We start from the raw sequence: 20815 nt of genomic DNA on the forward strand, positions 1-20815 counted from the left end.
GATGCCTGCCATTTCCATTATGTTTTATGGCTTTGTTTATGATGTTCTAGACAATTCAATAGGACAAGAAACATAAATAAGAAGTATCAGTCTGGAAAGAAGATTGTCCTCTCTGGTAATGAGCCAGATTACTTTTCCTGAGAATCTAACCCTTGACACCAGGCTTGGCTGTATGGCATGGCCCCTGCTCACCGCTGGGCAGGTCTCAAAGCACGGTAGAAAGACACCTTTCCGAAGACACTAACTTTCCTAGCTCTTAAGCTGGGAAGATGAGATGGGGGCGAGTTCATACTTATAAAGTCTATGTTCTTTTCTTCAATCTTGTCATATTTATGTACAGAAAACTTAACAGTAAACATTTAACCCAGTTTAGTGGTGAGTTCTTTAGCCTTTGCCTTTTCCACTTGGTAATGAGAGCCACAGGCTTAGGACCCAGGACATTGACTCCCCAGTGGTGGCAAATCTCATTTATCTATCATTGTAATTGGTCCTTATAGCTTCACCAGCTTAGCCAGAGCACCCTTGTCTTCCGAGTTAACCTGTGTGAAGGCAACAGTGGTGCACGTCTTCCTGTGGACCAGGCGCCCCAGCCTGGCCTTTCCCTTGGTGATGCAGAAGGGCACCCCCATCTTTCGACACAGGGCAGACAGGAAAGCCACCAGCTCAATGAGGTCTACATCATGGGCAATCACCACCAGCTGAGCCTTCTTGTTCTCCACCAAGGTGGTGACTGTATTGACCCCTGCTCAGAGGACAGGCGGTCTCTTAGTTGGGACGTCCCCTTTGCCAGCAGCTTTCTTCTCAGCGCACGGGCCAGCAGCCTTTGCTTCTTCTCCTGCTTTGTCTCTGGCCTGTACTTGTGGGCAAGCTTAAGCAGCTGAGTCGCTGTTTGCCTGTCCAGGGCCTGGGGGAACTGGTTGATGGCAGGAGGTACTGTGAGCCGCTTATAGAGGATGTCTCTTTGCTGCTGCAGCCTGATGTAGCAGGGCCGTTTGACGAAATGTGTGAGGTCTCTTTTGGGCTGGATGTCCTGTCTGATGCAGATGTTCTTGGGCATTTTCTTAAAGAAAGGATTGACCACCTTTCTGGCTTCCTGTTTCTTCATGATGGTGGAGGTAGGGCCAACTTGGCCTTATTTCCTTTGGGCATCTTTTGCAACTGGAGGAGAGAACTAAAGTCTATGTTCTTATGTAATGCTACCAAAGTACAAAGAGATGAAGTCAAGGAGCCACTGCCACCTTGTAACTGTCTTTTTGTTTGTTTGTTTGTTTGTTTGGTTGGTTGGTTGGTTGGTTGGTTGGTTGGTTGGTTGGCTGGCTGGCTGGCTGGCTGGTTGGGTGGTTGGTTGGTTTGGTTTGGTTTGTCTGTGTAGCCCTAGCTGTCCTGAAACTCACTCTGTAGACCAGGCAGACCTCAATCTCACAGAGATCCACCTACCTCTCCCTCCTGATGCTTTGTCACCACTGTGTGGCCCAAGTTTTGTCTCAGAGCAGTGGAAATTCCAGACCACAACTGGGATGTAGGCAGGACCTAGGGCTCATTAGCATCTCAGTAGTCTTGGTGCTAGAGGGAGGGGAGGCTGTAGGCTGCTGCCACCTCCCCCACCACCACCACTACCACCACCACCACTGGGAAGGGGCCTCAGAGGCTCAGAGGCTCTCCTGAAAACATGCTAAGAACCCTGTACTTAAGTGTGGGCCTTAGCTCTTCCAGGAAATGCTTAAATTCCAAAATAAGAAAACGTTTGACCCAGTAGAACCTACAATAATTAGAGCCGTGGGAACAATATTTTAACAGTGGGAATAATGGCTTTTGTTTTTTAGATTCCCTTGCCCTCTAACCTTCTACCACATGTCACAATTCCCTCTAAGCTAGAAGAAAACTAGAACACTGTTACATGCCCCCCAGAAGTGGGCTGACCCTAACTGGAAGTTATTGCTGTTTTCCTGAGGTAGAAAGAATTAAAAAATAATAATAATAATCTGGGCCCTCAAGCTTGACTTTACAACCCGATGGACACTCAGGAGCACTGCACTCTCCTGATACTTGAAGCAAAGAGACCATGAACTTTCTCCTCTCCTTTTGGACAGTAGCGTCAGAATAAATACATCTTCTCCCGCTTTCAGATGAAACCCCGAATTCAAGGAACTGAGTCGACTGACATCTCTCTCCATTTTCCTCATTACTCTTGAGATGACAGCATCTTGGGCAACAAGCAACTCCCCAGCTGCCTTGCATCTAGTGGCTCCAAAGCTAGCAAGCTCAAGCTGGCCTCTCCCCAGTTGTCAGTCACTTTGAAGCGTCTCACTTTCCTGGGAAGCAGCCTTTGTGGCCCTGCCCCGGACTCAGTCCTCCACTTCAGATTAGGTATGAAGGTTGGATATGGGACAGGAGAAGGGGGAAACGTTGGGAGCTCAAATCAAAGATGGAGAGATTTGAAGGAGGAAGGAAAAGGAGGAACACTTGAGGAACCAAAAGAATGTTGCAAGAGACTGAACCTCACTGGATGGGTATCCCGGGCAGTCCCTCTCCTGATGCCTGAATCACTTTTGTGGCACCACAATGGCCAAACTTTCCCTATTTGTTTCAACTTACATTCCAGGCACAAATCTACCCACCAGGGAATGAGGCATCCCGTTGTTTGGTACCTTAGGAAGTCTGGCCTCACAAAGACCTCCGTTTCCTGCTTACTGTTTGCCAAGCACCGGGGAAGGGTGGTCAGGACCTCGGACAGCAGCCCTTGCAGCCCAAGTGGAGATTTCCCACACTCATTCTCTGCAATCTGCCTCTCCTAGATTTCAGCCATTCTGACAATAAACACTGGTTTTTTAAAACAAAATTTGGGGCCATCTAATGCACAGTCAGGAGTGGGTGTTCTACAAAACAGCAAAGCTCTTTCCACATGGCTCCCGCATCCCCCACAACTTGCCCCGTTTATCATTTATGACAAGGTGTTTATTAGCAATAGAGCAGTAAACAGTGAACATCTGAAAACGGGGCTATAAAATCCCGTAAATCACAACCCAGCACAAGCAGGCCAGGCACTGGTACCACCCTCCAGTCACTACTTAGAGACATGGCTGGTCTCTACACAGAAATGTTTGCCTTCGAGGATAGGGAGGAATCTTTTCTAAAGGACCCTCTGAACTAGATGCTGAATTCAGGGTCAAGCCTGAAATGATACCAGCCTTCAAGGAGTTCATAATCCATAAGCAAGAGACAGAGAGCCAGCCCCAACAGGCTTTGCTTTCTGAGGACTCTGGTCTTCCTAACACCATGGTCCTAAGCTCACATTTTGGCAGGGTTGGCTATGTAGGTTGGTTGGTAGAGTACCCACCTAACATGTGTGAGGATCTAGGCTCAGTACTCACCACGCATAGACCAAGCCAGGTGGCACAAGCCTGTAGTCCTAGCACTTGGGATGAGGAAGCAGAAGGGTCAGAAGTTCAAGTCCGTCCTCGGCTGTATAGGAAGTTTGGGGCCAGCCTGGGATACATAAGACTCTGTCTCTAAGACAAAATGGGAAAAGCTTCTTGAGTGAGGAGGAAAAGTCTGAGTGAGGAGTGTGCATACATTGTGCAGTACCGGGAACTGAGCAAGACGAGTGCCCTACCACAGATCTGCACGTTCAATCCAGTTTTTCCTTTTTTCTTCCTGGTTCTGGGAAATCATGGTTCTTGTATCCAAAGAACACTCCAGGTCCCTGAATTCAGGCAGTTAGACAAAAGCCAGCATAGCTCAGGAACTTGGGAAGCTGGTTCTTCTCTACCAACAGAACCACTTCCCTTCCTACTTGCAGAGAGAACACATGGTTATCTGCCTATTAGCACACCAAAGCGCACACTGGAGCCCAGGCTCCCTCAGGATCACATGTGCCTGTTACACATTCCAGAGTCCATGGCTCCTCTGACCTTCTCTCCCACTCTAAACATCCCCAGCTCGTGGGCTTCACTCCCCCAGATACTTAAGTTTCCTTATAACCCTAGTTCAGCCATGTTCGTTCTCTCTCTCTCTCTCTCTCTCTCTCTCTCTCTCTCTCTCTCTCTTCCTCCTCCTCCTCATCTTCCTCCTCCTCCTCCTCTGCCCCCTCTCTTCCACTCATGCCTCTCTCCAGAAATAGCCACGTCCAGTCTATTTACTCTTTCTGCTCTGGACTCTTTCAGAGGCCTCTGTCTGTTCTCTCCCTCATACCTACAGAAAAAACCTTCCCCCAAACCATACCATGGAGTAGTCATGTCATCAGTTTATACAAAACCCAGTTTGTATGCACTCCACAGTGAACTTGGTCCTGGGGTGCTGTTTGATGCTACTGCTGGCACTCCTGAATTTGTGGGGATAAGGAACGAGGCCTGGTGCTGGATGGGGGGCAGTGGGGAAGAGTCATTGAGCTTTGGAATTGGTGTGGCAAGGACCACATCATTGTAGCACTTGAATTGCACATCTAGCTGGACCTGTTGCTGCAGCTGCTTCCAGTGTCCCCAGTCACAGGATGGCAGAGGAACTCATAGGTCACTGGTGAGATGTCCTACTTCACACCTTCCATTATGGAGGACCCATTATACTCTTCAAACTCGTGTGCAAACACACAAAGACACAAACTCGAAGGAGCACACACACACACACACACACACTGGTTAGCCCACCAAGCCTCTGTTGCAGGCTAGCAAAGCTTATTCCATCACCTATGGTATGACATACGGCCTGCCTTCACAAGCAGCTGCCTAGAGTAGCCAGGTAACACAAGCTAGAAGCACAAGGGAGTTAGAGCCCCATGGGTGAGAACTCTCACTGACCAACAGAGGAAGGTAAGGAAGCAGCAATCACCCTCCTTCCTCTTCTGAGCACTGTTACCAGATAGCATTTCTGCAAAGCCTCTTAGAGATGCCCCACATTTGGGGAAAATAGCTATTTTTTCCCTTACACTACAGTAACACAACACATGTATCTAATATGTTGATGGGGTTTACTGAAGAAAAGATTCCTTTTGACGCAGAATTGAGAGTAAGAGGTAAGAGAGGCATTGAGGCAGGAACATGAGGTAGCTACTCACATTTCATCTGCACTCAGGAAGAAGAGAGATGGGTCCAAGGCCTCCGGTGTTTGCTCTCTGACCCCTGCCTCAGTTCTTTCTCTCCAAATACCCATAGTCCTGGGGTTCCACCGTTGCATTCCAAGAGAGCATAAACTTATCAATTTTACCTCAGGCTCCATGTCTAAGGGAAGTCTGGTTATACTTCATCAGTGTCTCCTAAGTTTCTAAGCACTCTCTGTCACAACCAGTGTTGACCAGTTTGGGGAAATCACGTTCAGCTCCTGGGAAAACCAGAAAGTATGAAGCATGTCCCAGAGACCCTTGGGACCTAACGGTTGATGGGTGTTAGCTTTCTTCTTCCCAGTTCGAAGCATCGCCACCGCTACTCCATTCCTTCTCAGTCTTGGCTTCGTTTTCTCTCATGACAAGCAGCATGTGAAGAAGAAAATGCAGATGCTGTGAGTACCTAAGCACGGTTACCATCTCAGGGGTTGCTCATTGTGAAGCACGATTGGGTTCCTGTCTGTTTTGTTTTTATTCTAACCAGCCCATCACTTACTCTGGCTTCCCAGAGTCTCCACCACGTCCTTATCAACTGTGATCAAAAAAGATTAAGGATTAAAGTCTTCTCTTCCTGAACATATTTCCAGGTTATATTCCAGACAGACACACCACTAAGCAACTGGGTACTTTTTAATCTCAATCTCTCTCTCTGTCTCAATGGGCATATCTCTGGATCTCTGTCTCTGTCTCTCTGTCTCTGTGTGTCTCCCATACACACACCTATGTACTGCTGGCTACCCTACCTAGCAGGTACTGTGAGTAACAAACTTCTCCATGTGGTTGTTTTTCCTGAGCCAGGTGCACCTGGCAGCTGAGCGACTTGGGGAAACAGCGCTTTGTCACACACCTCTGCACTCCACCAGCCTAGGGACTCCGTGAAGACTGAGAAACAGAGATAAGGAAGCTTGGGGGCGGGGGAGGCTTCCTTTTCCCTCACAAAGTGAGGGATGAGACCCTGTAGCCCTTTCTTTCCTATGATACGCCCTCTTGGTTTCATCTCAACATGAGGTGAAAATACACTCCTTCTTGTCTGATAATATTTTGTTAATGTACAGATAGATACAGCATGCCGGTCTCATGGCAAAAAAAAGAAAACCACAGAAAACCACAAATTTCTCCTTCCCAGCAGCTAAGTGAACTCAGCACCTCTTCAAGTCTCAAACGAGCTCACCTGACTCGGTTTTGAATTCTATCGTGTACTGCACAGGGTGTTATCATCTAGGCAAAATCAGGCATTATCTACTTTGTGAGCCAGCCTCTGACTGTCCCCCTTTTGTAATGTTAATCACACCATGCCTTCCTCTGCACACACCCCCACCCCTGCACTTTTAGGATGCCTCACTGAAACTTCACGTCTTCCTTCATGGAACACCTACTGATCGGTTTTGTTTTTTGTCTTCTTGGCTGTGTGAAAAGTTTCTTGAGAGGAGAGAGGCGGAATAAGCCACTTTGTTGCTGGCAGCATCTTGTACGTTAGGCACTCATAAACAGTCCCCTGAATGAATGATGCTTCAAAAAAAGAAAGAAAAGAACAGAAAAAAAACAAAAAGAGACAGTGAAACCTTGTCTCGAAAATTTTTTTAAAGAGAAAGAACCAAAGAGCACGCTCTTCGCCTCTTGCACATCAGACAGCACCCGAGGAAACCCGAATCTACTCTGTCTTTTGTGAGTTTCCCATGAAGCCCTGAGCTTGCCTCCTGGTCTAAGACCCAGACAGTCTGTATCGTGCTCTTGGGACTGACTGATCAATGCCCAGGGAATTGGACAAATGCCACTGCAGACCCACAGCTTGTCCTGCTAATTGTCCTCAATGTCTCCTGAGCAAATTGCTCTCTGGTGAGTGCCAGGACTCACATATGATGTCCGTTCCACTTCGATGTCTAAACCACAGGATTGAGGACAGTGCACTGGCCTGAGAATGGAAGCCTGGATACTAGTAGGTTAACACAAGGATAAGAAGGCCGAAAGGGCTCAGACAAATCTCTGTGGCTACCCAGCCCTCTCCATGAATAACCAACAATATGGGGAAATGAAAGTAAAGGAAATAAAGTGCGAAGAGTTGAGGTACTTCCAAGGTCATGGGCTCCTTGAGGGTAGAAATGGGATCGACCCTGCCTCAACACTCACATCATTTTCTTATATTTTTATTAGCACAAAGCACCAAGACTTGTTACAGATGAATTAGCAGATCTGAAACCAAGGTTAACTGTTGACTCATCTATGCGTTAGGAATGGGAACAGGACATCCTGGGTGTTACAGACATGAGCAGAGGGAAGCCCCCTGTGGAAACAGAACAGCAAATGAGCAGGGCCAGACACATCGCTCAGCAAGGCTTTAGTTTCATCCCTAGCATTGGCAAAGAAAAGAGTGGAGAGTTTCGTGAGCTAGTGGAAGAACCAGACCGGGGGCTGCAGGGCTGCTGCAGTGATGCTGGAGGTGAGGAGATGTCAGTCACCAAACGTCACCAAATAGTGGGTGCAGTCACCCTGGGAAGTGGCTGTGAAGCTGCCCCTTGAAGGAACAGCTATGGGCAAGAGAAGCAAAGGCAGTCAAGAGAGGTGACACCTGCAGAGGCATCTGAGACGAGCCATCACTACATGTAGGATCGGGACTACGGAGCCTTCAGGGGAAGCGTTAAAGGCTATAGTTAAATAAACGATGCCCTTCATGGCCACCTCCCCGATGCTGTCTCTAGATGCCACTTCCCTCTGCACATTCATTTTCTCTGCTGATGTCACCCTAAACCTGATAGGCTGAACTTTGTTGTATCTGTCTGGTCCAGCTCTCTTATTCTCAACCATCCCAGTCTCTCTTCCCAAAAGTCAGCACAAACCAGGGCTAATTCTGATCTCTCCCCATCCCAAATGGCTGGCTGAGGAAGCTAACACCAGAGTGGCCATAATAGAGTAACTGAACATATCAATTGTGACAAGGTACTGAGGGCTGGGTACAGCACAAGGGATATATGGCATCTAATTTAGTACTCAGAATTAGCACTTAAGTAGGTGTTGCTGTTATTTGCATTTATCCAAAGAGTAAATTAAATGTGGTAAGCCAGTGACCTTCCCTCCAAAATATGCCCACATCCTAAGGCTTGGGGTGTATTAAGTTCCATAGGTTAAACTGTGCATGAAGGGGCTTTGCCAATGTGATTAGAGATCCTGAGATGGGCGACTGTTCTGGATTCACTGCTTAGAACAATATGATCACAGAGGAGTATGAAAAAGCAGGCAGACACACCAAAGTCACAGGGTGTTATGAACCGCTGTGGTAGTAGTTTGTAATCCCAACACATAGAAAGCTAAGCCAGGAGGATAACAGAAAGTGTGGGATAGCCTGGTCTACATAGTAAGTTCTAGCCCAGTCTAAGAAACACAGCAAGACTCTGTCTCAGAACAGAGGGGGAGGAAGGGAAAAGAATAGGAGACAGAAGGAGGAAGAGGAATGCATGAGGAGGAAGGGTGACGGAGGGGGGAGCAAATGGAAAAGAGAGAGGTTTGACGGTAGCAGAGGTTAGAAAGAGTCATGCACCCTAAATATGGAAGAAGGGAGCAGGGGCCAAGGGATGCTGGCAGCCTCTGGACGCAAGAGAAAGTGGGAAACTAATTCTTCCTGAATCCTTCAGAAGAAACGCAGCCCTGTCAACATCTTGGTTTCAGCTTCTTAGGCCCTGTGATTGCAATGCTGTCAACTTGCCCTAGAAAGTAAACCTCTAGGCGTATCTGTGAGGGACCGTCTAGATTAGGTTCATTTAGGTGGGATGACCAGAGTCCATCATTTAATAGGCTGGGGTCCCACACTGAATAAAAGGGAAACACACATCCCAGCATTCATTTCTCCCTGCTCCCTGATGGCAGACGCAATGGGACCGGTTACCTCCTGCTCCTGCCCCATCGCGAGCTGTATCCTCTTGCACTGCAGGCTGCGCTAAGCCCTTTCTCCTTTAAGTTGCTTCTTGACTGGTATTCTTACCACAGCGGTGATGAATATAAGCCCCATTCCAGACTCCTGACCTCCAGTCCATAAGCTCATAAATCCCCATGACCTTCAGCTACTAAGTTTGGGGGCAATTTATTACAGTAGCAGTGGATAACAAAGACCACCATATACAGCATTCGCACTTCACCCACATCTTTGCTACCTAACTCAGTGGCATTTGTTCAAACAAAGAAGTGGTGAGGACTGGCAGGCAGATAGGAGGAGTTTGTCCGCCTGTCATGCAGGGTGTTTTGAGAAGCAGTTATTTATATAAGCTAACCATTATAGGAATAATTAGGGGTCCATCCATAATAACAACTGCTCTAAAGAATGTCCCAGGCAGATGATGTCTGGCCCAGGTTAACATTCTGACAAGGCATCTAAAGAGTCCTCGGTCAAAATAGACCATGCTGAGTTCCTCTCCTTCCAGGTTCCACCTCTTTCTTGTTGCCTTTACCCTGGCACCTACGGCTGCAGTCTTTGTTCTCCAGGAGCCTGCTGTCAAGCTGACTAATTAGGGTGGTGTAATGATCAGAAATGGGAACCGTAAAAGGAAAAGTGCTGAGCGGTCAGCTGCCCATTAGAGAAGGGCTCTACCTGTCATTCCCATTAGTAAAGGGAAGTGGGCTTTGCATAAATCTCGGCTCTAATAGTGCCCGGTTGGTGTGGATCGGGCATGGGAGACTGAACAGAAGGCACTGGGACAGTTCAAATGTACTTCACTGGGCAAGATTCACTCTGTGTTCCACAAAGCAAAGCTGAATCGCTCTGCTGCCTGTCCCAACAAGGGCGGGCTCGCTGAGCATTCTGTTTTCAAAAAAAAAAAAAAAAAAAAAAAAGTAACCATTTCCTGGGAGGCAAACATGAAGATCAGTCTCTGCTGTGAGTAGAGAGCTATGAACTCTTCATGAGCATCTTTTCAAAAGCTCAAATCCCACCTTATTCAAGAGTACAGCACTTGAGGAACAGGAAGGTGACTTGGTGGGTAAAGGTGCCTGCTGGCAAGCCTGAGGGCCTGAGTTCAATTTCCAGGACTCACATGGTGGAAGGAGAGAACTGACTCCTGGGAGTTGTCTTCTACTCTCTACAAATGCCACACACACACACACACACACACACACACACACACACACACACACACACCAATACATACATTCATACATACATACATTCATACATACATACATACATACATACATACATACATACATAGTTGTATGTGATTGAGAGGGGAGAGAAAAACTTCAAATAAAAGAGGAAATGTCTACAAAGTAACTCAGCAGCTCTCCTCCAAACACCACACACTTTCCCATGGAGTGTGAGAACTCTGACTTCTGCACCTTCTCCCTGATCTCTTACCTCAAAGGGATCCCAAAATTCTCCAACCTACGATCTAGACAAGCAACCTTTTGTTCCCAAAATAACCACCAATAAACACCAAGATTTGCACCTGCATGGCTCAAAAATGAGGAGATAGGAGCCTGGGCAAGTCCCTGCCTCCTTCCCAGGCAGAACTTGGTTTACATCCCAGCCTTTTGAATCTAATTTTGGAATCACCAAAAGGACCTTGCTAAAGGTGCAGTTTTGGAACTCATTAAATTTGGGCCAGGCCCCAAGAGTCATTCCAAAGCTCCCTGCCCCTACTAGACCATAGTAGACTGTTTTAGAAGGAAGTGGTGCCTAGACTAATAGTTCTGAAACGGACAATTTTTGTTCCACAGAGGATATTTGGCAATGATTGGATGGCTGTCTCAGATGGAAGGAAGACACTGCTGACAGCTGTTGGAGGGAGGCCTGAGATGCTGTTAAACAGTCAATGGTGCACAGGATGGCTGCTCAGAATCAAGACTCATCCAAATCCGAAGTGTCAGTAGCACTGAGGGTGAGAAACCTCCTGTCGATCAGTGGTTCCCACTCCCCAGCCTTACCTGGAGGATTCAAAGCTCAAACTCAGGGCCCTCACCCAGCAGGTTCTGATGCAGAGACTCTGATGAGAAGCCGGAGTCTGCAGCTGTTGAATGTGAGTGGGTGACAAGTCTGCTCCTGATCCCTGGCATACTTTGAGAACCACTATACTAGTGATGAAGATCAAGACCCCGGAAGCTTCACCCTACTGCTTCTGCTGCTGAGTGCAAGGCTAGGACTCCTCAGTCTGAAACACCCAACATGGAGTCGTTGAGTTCCAGGTAACAACTGTCATGGCTACCCTGTGATGTTTGATCCCTGGAGAGATGGCAGAATTCAGGGAGAGAGGACTAACTGCAACCTGCAGATTGCTCCCTCCTGGAACCTTGGTCCCATGTTGAGATGGAACCACTTTTGTTTGCTGGTTTGGTTTTGTGTCTTGCTTGTTTGTTTGCTTGTTTCAGATACCCAGGCTGGCCACAGACTCATTTGGTACTCAAGAACGAGCCTGACCTATGATCTTCCTGCTTCTTCCACCCAAGTCATGTTTCTCAAGCTGTGGGTTTCAACCCTTTTGGGGGTGGTGCATATCAGATATCCTGCATATAAGATATTTACAATTCATAGCAAACCTACAGTTATGAAGTAGCAACAAAAATAACTTTATGGTTGGAGGCCACCATAATATGAAGAACTGTACTAAAGGGTTGCAGCATTAGGAAGGTTGGGAGACTACTCTTAAATGGTGAGACTGAAGTATGTAATACCATGCCTGGTGTGGTATTTATCCCCAGAGCTCATCTCTATCCTCATAGATTCACATCTAAATGTGACGAGCAGTCCTTCCCTCATGTTGACGACATAACATTGTTGACTACTGCCTCCATATTCTGTTGCCTATAGAGCCACTCGGTGTCAAAACTACCAAACAAAATCATCTGTTTTCCATCACAACTCCAGAGGGGCCCTGAGATGGTAAACAGTATCATGTGATGGTACACAGTAGTATCATGAGATGGTACACAGTATCATGAGATGGTACACAGTACCATGTGATGATACACCGTATCATGAGATGTACAGAGTAGTATCATGAGATGGTACACAGTATCATGAGATGGTACACAGTTCATGAGATGGTACACAGTATCATGAGATGGTACACAGTTCATGAGATGGTACACAGTATCATGTGATGATACACAGTATCATGAGATGTACAGAGTAGTATCATGAGATGGTACACAGTATCATGAGATGGTACACAGTATCATGAGATGGTACACAGTTCATGAGATGGTACACAGTATCATGTGATGATACACAGTATCATGAGATGTACAGAGTAGTATCATGAGATGGTACACAGTTCATGAGATGGTACACAGTATCATGAGATGGTACACAGTATCATGAGATGGTACACAGTTCATGAGATGGTACACAGTATCATGTGATGATACACAGTATCATGAGATGTACAGAGTAGTATCATGAGATGGTACACAGTTCATGAGATGGTACACAGTATCATGAGATGGTACACAGTTCATGAGATGTACAGAGTAGTATCATGAGATGGTACACAGTATCATGAGATGGTACACAGTTCATGAGATGGTACACAGTATCATGAGATGGTACACAGTATCATGTGATGATACACAGTATCATGAGATGTACAGAGTAGTATCATGAAATGGTACACAGTATCATGAGATGGTACACAGTTCATGAGATGGTACACAGTACCATGTGATGATACACCGTATCATGAGATGTACAGAGTAGTATCATGAGATGGTACACAGTTCATGAGATGGTACACAGTATCATGAGATGGTACACAGTTCATGAGATGGTACACAGTATCATGAGATGGTACACAGTATCATGTGATGATACACAGTATCATGAGATGTACAGAGTAGTATCATGAGATGGTACACAGTATCGTGAGATGGTACACAGTATCATGAGATGGTACACAGTATCATGAGATGGTACACAGTATCATGAGATAGTACACATTATGAGTGATCACCTCAATCCCTCTGTTCTCCTGTGAAACAGCACAGAAAAACTACCCTTGCTGAGACAGCAAGGTGTCTCAGAGGGTAAGCACACTTCCTTCATATACTTGAAAACCTGGTTGGATCCCCAGATCCCATGTAAGGGTGAAAGGAGAGGGCCTGAGGGCCTGACTCTACAAAGTTATCTCCTGTCCTCCACATGAGTGCTATGGCACACATGACCCCCCCATACACACACACACACACACACACACACACACACACACACGATAAGATGATGAGGATGAGGATGAGGGTGATGGTGTGACATAGGTGATCATGATGATGATGTTATAACAAATGATCTTTGCTTAGCCTGGAGCTGAGAGCTGGCTTGGCAGTCCAGAGCACTTGCAGGGGACTGCAGTCAGTTTTCCAGCACCCATGTCAAGTAGTTCACAGCTGCCTGTAACTCCAGCTACAGGAAATCTAATGCCTTCTTCTGGCCTCCATGGGCACCTGCATACATGTGCATACACACAAATCAAAGCAAAAATAATTTTTTATTTAAACTTTTTAAAAGCTGTTCTAGTGGGTCTGAAGAGATGGCAAAGTAGTTAAGAGTACTTGTTCTTGAAGAGGACCAGAGTTCAAATCCCAGCACCCACATGGTAGTTCACAATTATCTGTAACACCAGTTCTAAAGAATGTGATACCTTCTTCTGACCTCTTCAGGTATAAGGCACACATGTGATGCACATACATACACACAGGCAAAACACTCATACATATAAAAAAATTAAAAAATAATAACTCTTAGAAAGCTGTACCCTTCACTTTTGTGTGACCTTGCACACATCAAATAGTCATTTAATCTGTAGGTTAAAATCATCCAAATCCCACAGGTCCATATGGAGGACTCATTTGAGCAGCAACGTATGCTACTGAAGCCCCTACTGTGTGCTGGTGCCATTATAAACAGCCACCGTACAACAGCGAAACACTAAAATCCCTGTCCCATTCACTCTTGCTGGACACTCAACATTTTTACATTAAATTTACTCAAGCAAAACTAATGGGGCACCTCTCCCTAAGAAATCTGTCAAACACAGCTCCTGCTGCCTTCACAAAGACAAGCTCCAACAGGCAAGCCAGCTGCATCAGGAAAAACGGAGCCCAGTAAGGACTTCTCTAGAAAGAATTATTTTCCGCTCAATATAGTAATAAGGTTACAGCTCTTCGAGCTTTAAATATTAAGAGTTTCATCCTGACTATTCTGTAGCTCTGAGCAGCACAGTGGCAATACAGTTACCCAGGGTGACTGACCAAGGCAGGAAGTGAGGCTTGCTGGACTCAGAAACCAGGTCCTGCTGTGCAGAGAACCTGGGTACCTCTGGCAAACCTCAGTCAAATGAGAATGTCTGGAAGGGGAGACATGTGGAACAGGGTCTCTTTGTACCAGACACTATGCTGGGGACACAGCCAGCACAATTCTGAGTTCTGAGTCAGCACTGGAGGCAACCACCAACCCCTACCCCAGGATGTTAAGACCAAAAGAGCATCTCTGCTTTACCTAGATAAGGGCTGAAAAATCCGGGTTGGTCAACACAGTGACTGGCCAGAGTCTCTTCAGGCCCACTGAAGTCAGTGAGCTGTCTGCTGAGAATTAATGCTTCCCTTAGTAGACTTCAATCCCATAGCACAGCTCCTTGGGAGATTTGCTTGGCCTCTCCCCAGTGTTCTCAAAATAGTGCTAACTCAAAGCCCTGGATCTGGGCCTGATGGTAACTGAGTTGGTCAACCCACCAGCTCTCCCACCAGCTCTCCTACACCCGTGCTATCAAGATCAATTCTCCAGCACTGCCCCAGAAGGGGGGGGGGGCCCACTCTCCCAAATGCTGTCGTTGGCGAGAGGCAAGATCATCTCTTCCTTGCCTGGACTACTACCTGGCCCTCCAGGTGTGGGGCCAGCCCTTCTATGCTCACACCCTCAGGCTGGCTCACCTACTCTCCCTGCCACCAGGGCCAGCTCTACTATGCTTCCCATCATGGTGAAGGGCCAACTCTCCCCTGAGTGCTGAAGCCAGCAAGGGATGGAGCCAGCTCTCACTCTCTCATACTATTGCAGGGCCATGGTCCTAGACATCATCCTCTGAGGCAGCATGGTCCAGGACCTCAACCTGGTCTCAGGTGATAGCACAGGCCACTCACATCAGGCTGTTCCTTACTACCCTGGAGTTTCCATTTCTACCTCTCTTCATTGTTTACACCCCATTCAGCTTCTCTCTTCTCATTTACACCCCATTCTCCCTTCTCTCCATCAGCTCATTTGAGTGGTACCCAGGTCTCACCTCACCATGGCGTGATGGCCACACTGGTGGCTAATGGATTTTAAGGAACTTCCTTAAGTCACATAACAAAGCCTGGCCAAGATGTCCTGTGATAGTTTGTATTAAAATGGCCCCCATAGAATCATAGGGAGTGGCATTGTTGGAGGTGTGGCCTGTTAGAGGAAGTGTGTCACAGGGGGGTGAGCTTTGAGGTCCCAGAGGCTCAAGCCAGGCTCAGTGACTCTTCCTGCTGCCTGCTGATCCTGATGTAGAACTCTCAACTACCTCTCCAGCACTGTGTCTGCCTGCATGCTGCCATGATGATAATGGACTAAACCTCCGAACACAAGCCAGCCCCAATTAAATTATTTTTTAAAGATTTATTTCATCTATATGAGTACACTGTAGCTGTCTTCAGACACACCAGAAGAGGGCATCAGATCCCATTACAGATGGTTATGAGCCACCATGTGGTTGCTGGGAATTGAACTCAGAACCTCTGGAAGAGCAGTCAGTGCTCTTAACCTCTGAGTCATCTCTCCAGCCCACGACAACTCTTATAAAGAAAAATATTTGGAGGGATGGCTCAGTGCCTGGCCTCCTGACAATATATGGACTTGAGGAACTTGGAGAACTGGGGCATCTCCTAAAACCTGTCTCGAACACACATACCCTCTCACTTCCTTCCTAGCACCCCAAAGCCCTTCAGAGTATAGCGATCACAGAAAGAAGCAGCAGTTGAACCAGCTCGGCATGAGTGGAACAAAATGGCTCGCGTGTTTCTTGCATGCTGGGAAGATCAGCCCAGCCTGCGGGAGTTTGGGGCAGCTGGCCCTCAGGGGTCTTTCTTTCCTCCTGCCTGGGAATAGGGGAAGCCATGGTAGTAGCTAAGCTGGCCAACTAAAATATATTCTGCCTCACAACCAGGTATCTTAAATGTCAGCCCTCCTGGGTCCAGTTTGCATTTTAACCACCAGCCTCACATCACCACCATCAGGAGAAGGAGGGGGAAGGGGAGGGAGATGTGCTTGAGAGAAGCCAGATCTTTATTAAAGCCAGAGGAGGTTTTGGTTCCCTGCGTGGGTATTTTTTTTTAATTCATACTTGAGCTTTCCCACCAAGGCTGTTCCTTACTGCTTTTCTATCACAGTGGCACGGGCTGCTGCCTTGCAGGGCCCCCTGCCTGGGTCTTTTCTGACAAGATAGCTTAGCCTCAGCTGAGGCTCATTAGGCAAGGACTGCAGACAACAGGTTTCCTGAGTCCTCCTCCAGTCCCACTACCTGGTCTAGGAGGCGGATCTCTGCTGCCCTTTCTGCTGCCTCCCCATGGCACTGCCTTTCAAAGCTCCAAGAGAGCCCCACACCTCCCCAAGCCTGCAGGGTATCTCTGTCTCTGATCCACTCCTGCATCCCGGCCAACTGCTGAGCCTTTGATCATCCTGTCTGCCACTGGGCCACTCCGCTGCCCATGTGACCACCGTGATGTCATTCTCTCTCTCTCTCTCTCTCTCTCTCTCTCTCTCTCTCTCTCTGTGTGTGTGTGTGTGTGTGTGTGTGTGTGTGTGTGTGTAGACAGAGAGAGTGAGAGAGACAGACAGACAGACACACACACACACACACACACACACACACACACACACACACACGCACCTATGGTAAATTGAAAACCATCTGGCTTCAGACCTAGAGGATTATGGGTAGCTCCCAGTTCTGGCAACTGTTCTCTGTGTAGCCTTACTCAGCTCCTACACCTAGGATACAAGGTGCAAGTGGCTTCTGCCCACCTCAGAGGTGCAGAATAAGAGGGGTGGTAGGGCCCAGTGTATGATGCTCCTGTCTGCAGAACTAACGGAGAGCAAAGAAGACAAAAATGAAACATCTTTTTTAAATCTGTTCTATTGGTACCTGGAAAAGAAGGATTCGATTTTTGGCAAGGAACACGTCCCTCCATGATGTAGATCTGAAGGGTAGAGAGAATTTGATTATTTGGTGTGTGTGAGGGGGGGGGGGGGTATTTTCATTGCTTTGCTTTTTTTTTTTTTTTTTTTTTTTTTTTTTTTTTTTTTTTGCACGTCTCTAAGTAGCCCAGACCTTAGTCTAAAGACACTCCTGCCTCAGCCTCCCAAGTACTGAAATTACAGGGAAAGACGGAATATTTTTGAGGAGCTAAGAGGTGTTTGGTCTCAGATAAACACACACTATCCTTGGAGTAGGGATGCCCAGTACTTGCTACAAAAGAGAGTACCAGGGCCAAAGGGATGAAAAAGTTTATCCAACCTCACGTTAACAGCCTGCACAGTTGGTATCTAAGCTAAATTCATTTTGAAACCCAGGCTCTCTGCACTCGCTTGGATGAAGCGAGGGCCCAGCAAACAGGCAACTGACTTTACAGCAAGTGGAGGCCCAGGCACTGCACAACGTTCCCCGCTGAGAAGCAATGTTCGCATTTTTCAAGGAATTTTACAGTCATTATCTCATTGCAGCTTGTTGTTCTTTCAACCAATATTTACTGAGCATCCCTGTGTTCTAATCTGTCTTTGAAATCCTAAGAATGCAGTAAGAGACAACCAAAGTCCCTACTCGTAGACACTCACATACTAATGAGAGGATATTCGCCAAAACAGCAGCAAAGGGTAAATACACAAAGACAGACAAAGGCACAGACATAGACAGAGAGATAGACATAGATACAGATACAAAGATAGGACATAGACAGACACAGACATTAACATAGACATCAATACTGACAGACTAGACAGACATCGACATAGACAGACAGACATAGGCGATCTCCATGAGAACGATTATATCAGGACAGAGGGACGTGAGAGATGTCAAGGGTGGCCTCGAATTACACACCCAGAAGAGAATATGAACCTGTCAAGGGAAAGAACACTCCAAGCAAATGGACCAGGCGATGCAACAGTCCAAAGAAACTGGTCCTCACGTGCTGCCCACACACCATAAAGAATAAGTGATGGCAGAAAAACCGCAAAAAGACAACAGTAGGAGTTGAGATCTTAGCAGCAGTGAGGGGGATAAATGTGGAGCTTCGTCGGTCACAACGACAACTTTGGGTTTTGTTCTCCAGTGCGCTGAGGGCCAGAGAATGTAGAATAAGGTAGGTGACCCGGTTGGATTTGCATTTTAAATTTTAACTGAGGGCGAGAATGGAAGAAAAGAATCTCAGGCTAGCCATGAGGGTACACAGCCCTGAGTCTCACAGGCCATAGTAGCGTGGACAGGAGGGCAAGCATTGAAGATGCTGGGAGTGGTTGAGCTGTTGGAAAGGGAGCTGGCGTCCTCTGAGTGTCACCCCAGAAACATGACAGAAACCCCAGAACTCAGGACCAGAAAGGGAGCATGAATGTGCCACAAGTATAATATCTAGTTATTGAGAGTGGAGTCAGGGGTCATTGCACTGCGTGTATGGGGCATAACCCAAAATGTCCAGCTGAGCCCCAACACCAGCCACGGCACCATCCCAGGTTTCTCACCCTTCTCCTAGCAAGATGGCAGGCCAGCCGTGCCATCTACCATGTACTGTATTTTTCAAATGACATTTCCCCAGCAGGCAAAACACAGCATGCCACTTTAATGCAAGATGATAGAACAAAGGAACGGCTCATGGGAAGGCGTCAGATGGCTCCCAATAGGGGAGCCACGCCGTACATCCCACAAAGAGGATGGTGGCTCATCTTCCATAGTCTTCCTCAGCATAGGCTTGTCAGGTGCTTTCTGGATTGCCATGAACTATGGCGTGCTGGTGGAGAGAGAGGTACAGACGGGAGAGTCAGGAGATCCCTCACCACAGGCTGTGATACGCAGGAGGAGAGGATGACCGGGGTGAGTACAGCAGTCCCTGGTGTGTGCCCTGACTCGAATGCAGGGGCGGTGGGGCAGAGGGAGACTAGTAAGAGACGGCCGAGCCGTGGCCTGGTGTGTGGAAAGCAATGGACACAAATGGTGGCCCCCACAAGAGGCAGTACAGTGTAGCCAAAGCAACAGGAGTGCAGCAGAAAACACAGTTTAGAAGCTTAGAGGCATTAGAAGCTTAGAGGTACCTTCTTAGTACTGCGAGGCTGCCATGACTACCACAGGAACTGTCATCTGGGTGCACAGCCGGAGCCCCATCACTCTAAAGCCCTCTCATTCCTCTTCCAGGGAAATCCCTATTTTGACTTCCCTATCTTGATTATAAGTAACAGGTTACTTACAGAGATGAGACTGACCCACTCGATCTATCAGTACCCTGAGCCCGGGAAAACCTTTTGTCTTTTATTTTTACTGGTAGATGTTAAGTACACACAACGGACTCCATCATGACGTCTTCAATCATGCACCTAATGTATTTTTAGCACATTTACCTACTTTCATACTCTCGCTCCCCTGTTACTCTCTCTGGTCCCACCCCCTTCCCAATCTCATCGCCATAGACTTTCCCCGTCTTCTTTTTATGGCCCTATGAAGTTCTTTAAGGGTTGCTTAGAGTAGCCTGGGTTAAGGGTTATTTACAGGTGCACGTGCACCTTAGTGTGGGCTACACCACCAAAGAAAATGTCTCTCCTTCCCCGAGAAAGCATTAATTGCGTACAGATCCTCAGGGAAGGATGGATCCTTACGAACTCCTCACTCCACCAACTGTGTGCTGATCAGCTTAGGGTTTTATGGGAACTCAGAGCTGCTGTGAGCTCAAGAACACGGCATCCATGCCCTGCCCTGAAGTCAGAGTTCCATAGCATTGCCCTACTGTGTCCAGCTCTTACCTTCTTTCTCCCTTCCCCTCCCACCCCAGTTATAATGTTCCCTGGACCTTAGGGAAGGCAATATCAATGTCTCATTTATGGAAGAGCATCCAATCTCAAGAGCAAGATTTTCAGTGGGCCTGGATATGGGTGGACAGGACCCCTCCAGTCTGAACTAGTCTGTAGATCAGGACAAAATTAACCCTCCCTCTACCACAACTCCTCACTTCTTGCCTCATCAGTTCTGATGAGAGAATTACCAGAAATAAATGTCCCAGTCCTCTAAACCAGTACCTTTCCTTAAGCTAGCATGAGCTAAGCAAGTAGCCACCTCAAGGGACACCAAGCCACAGATGGGGGTGCTCTTCTAGCTAAAGAAGGAACTTTATATAAAAATACAAACAGCCAGGTGTGATGGTGCAAACCTTTATCCCAATATTCAGGACTCATTGGCAGGAGGGTCTCTGTGAGTTCAAGGCTAGGCTGGTCTACATAGTAAGTTCCAGGACAGCCAAGCAGCCAAGTCTACATAGAGAGATGCTGTCTCAAACAGAGAAGGAAGGGAGGGGAAGGAGGAGGAGGAGGAAAGGGAAAAAAAAAAAAACACGAGATACAAATGACAAAACCCACAATGGGTTATGTGTAAGGGTGCTCAGGGCTCAGACAAGAAGCCAAGGTAATCTGTAATTGCCAGAGTGTAACCTACTGAAAAGCTGGCACTGTATGCATGTGTAGGTAGGGCAGAATTC

At 47.2% G+C, this 20815-nt stretch overlaps 1 pseudogene; it reads right to left on the minus strand.

Moving 5' to 3' along the window:
• Positions 1-359: 359 nt before the first annotated feature.
• LOC148001744 (large ribosomal subunit protein eL8 pseudogene) lies at positions 360-11831 on the minus strand (annotated as a pseudogene).
• Between the last annotated feature and the right edge of the window lie 8984 nt (positions 11832-20815).

This window comes from Rattus norvegicus, chromosome 13 (genome assembly GCF_021556685.1).
Source record: "Rattus norvegicus strain SHRSP/BbbUtx chromosome 13, alternate assembly SHRSP_T2T, whole genome shotgun sequence".
NCBI classification, from domain to species: Eukaryota; Metazoa; Chordata; class Mammalia; order Rodentia; family Muridae; genus Rattus; species Rattus norvegicus.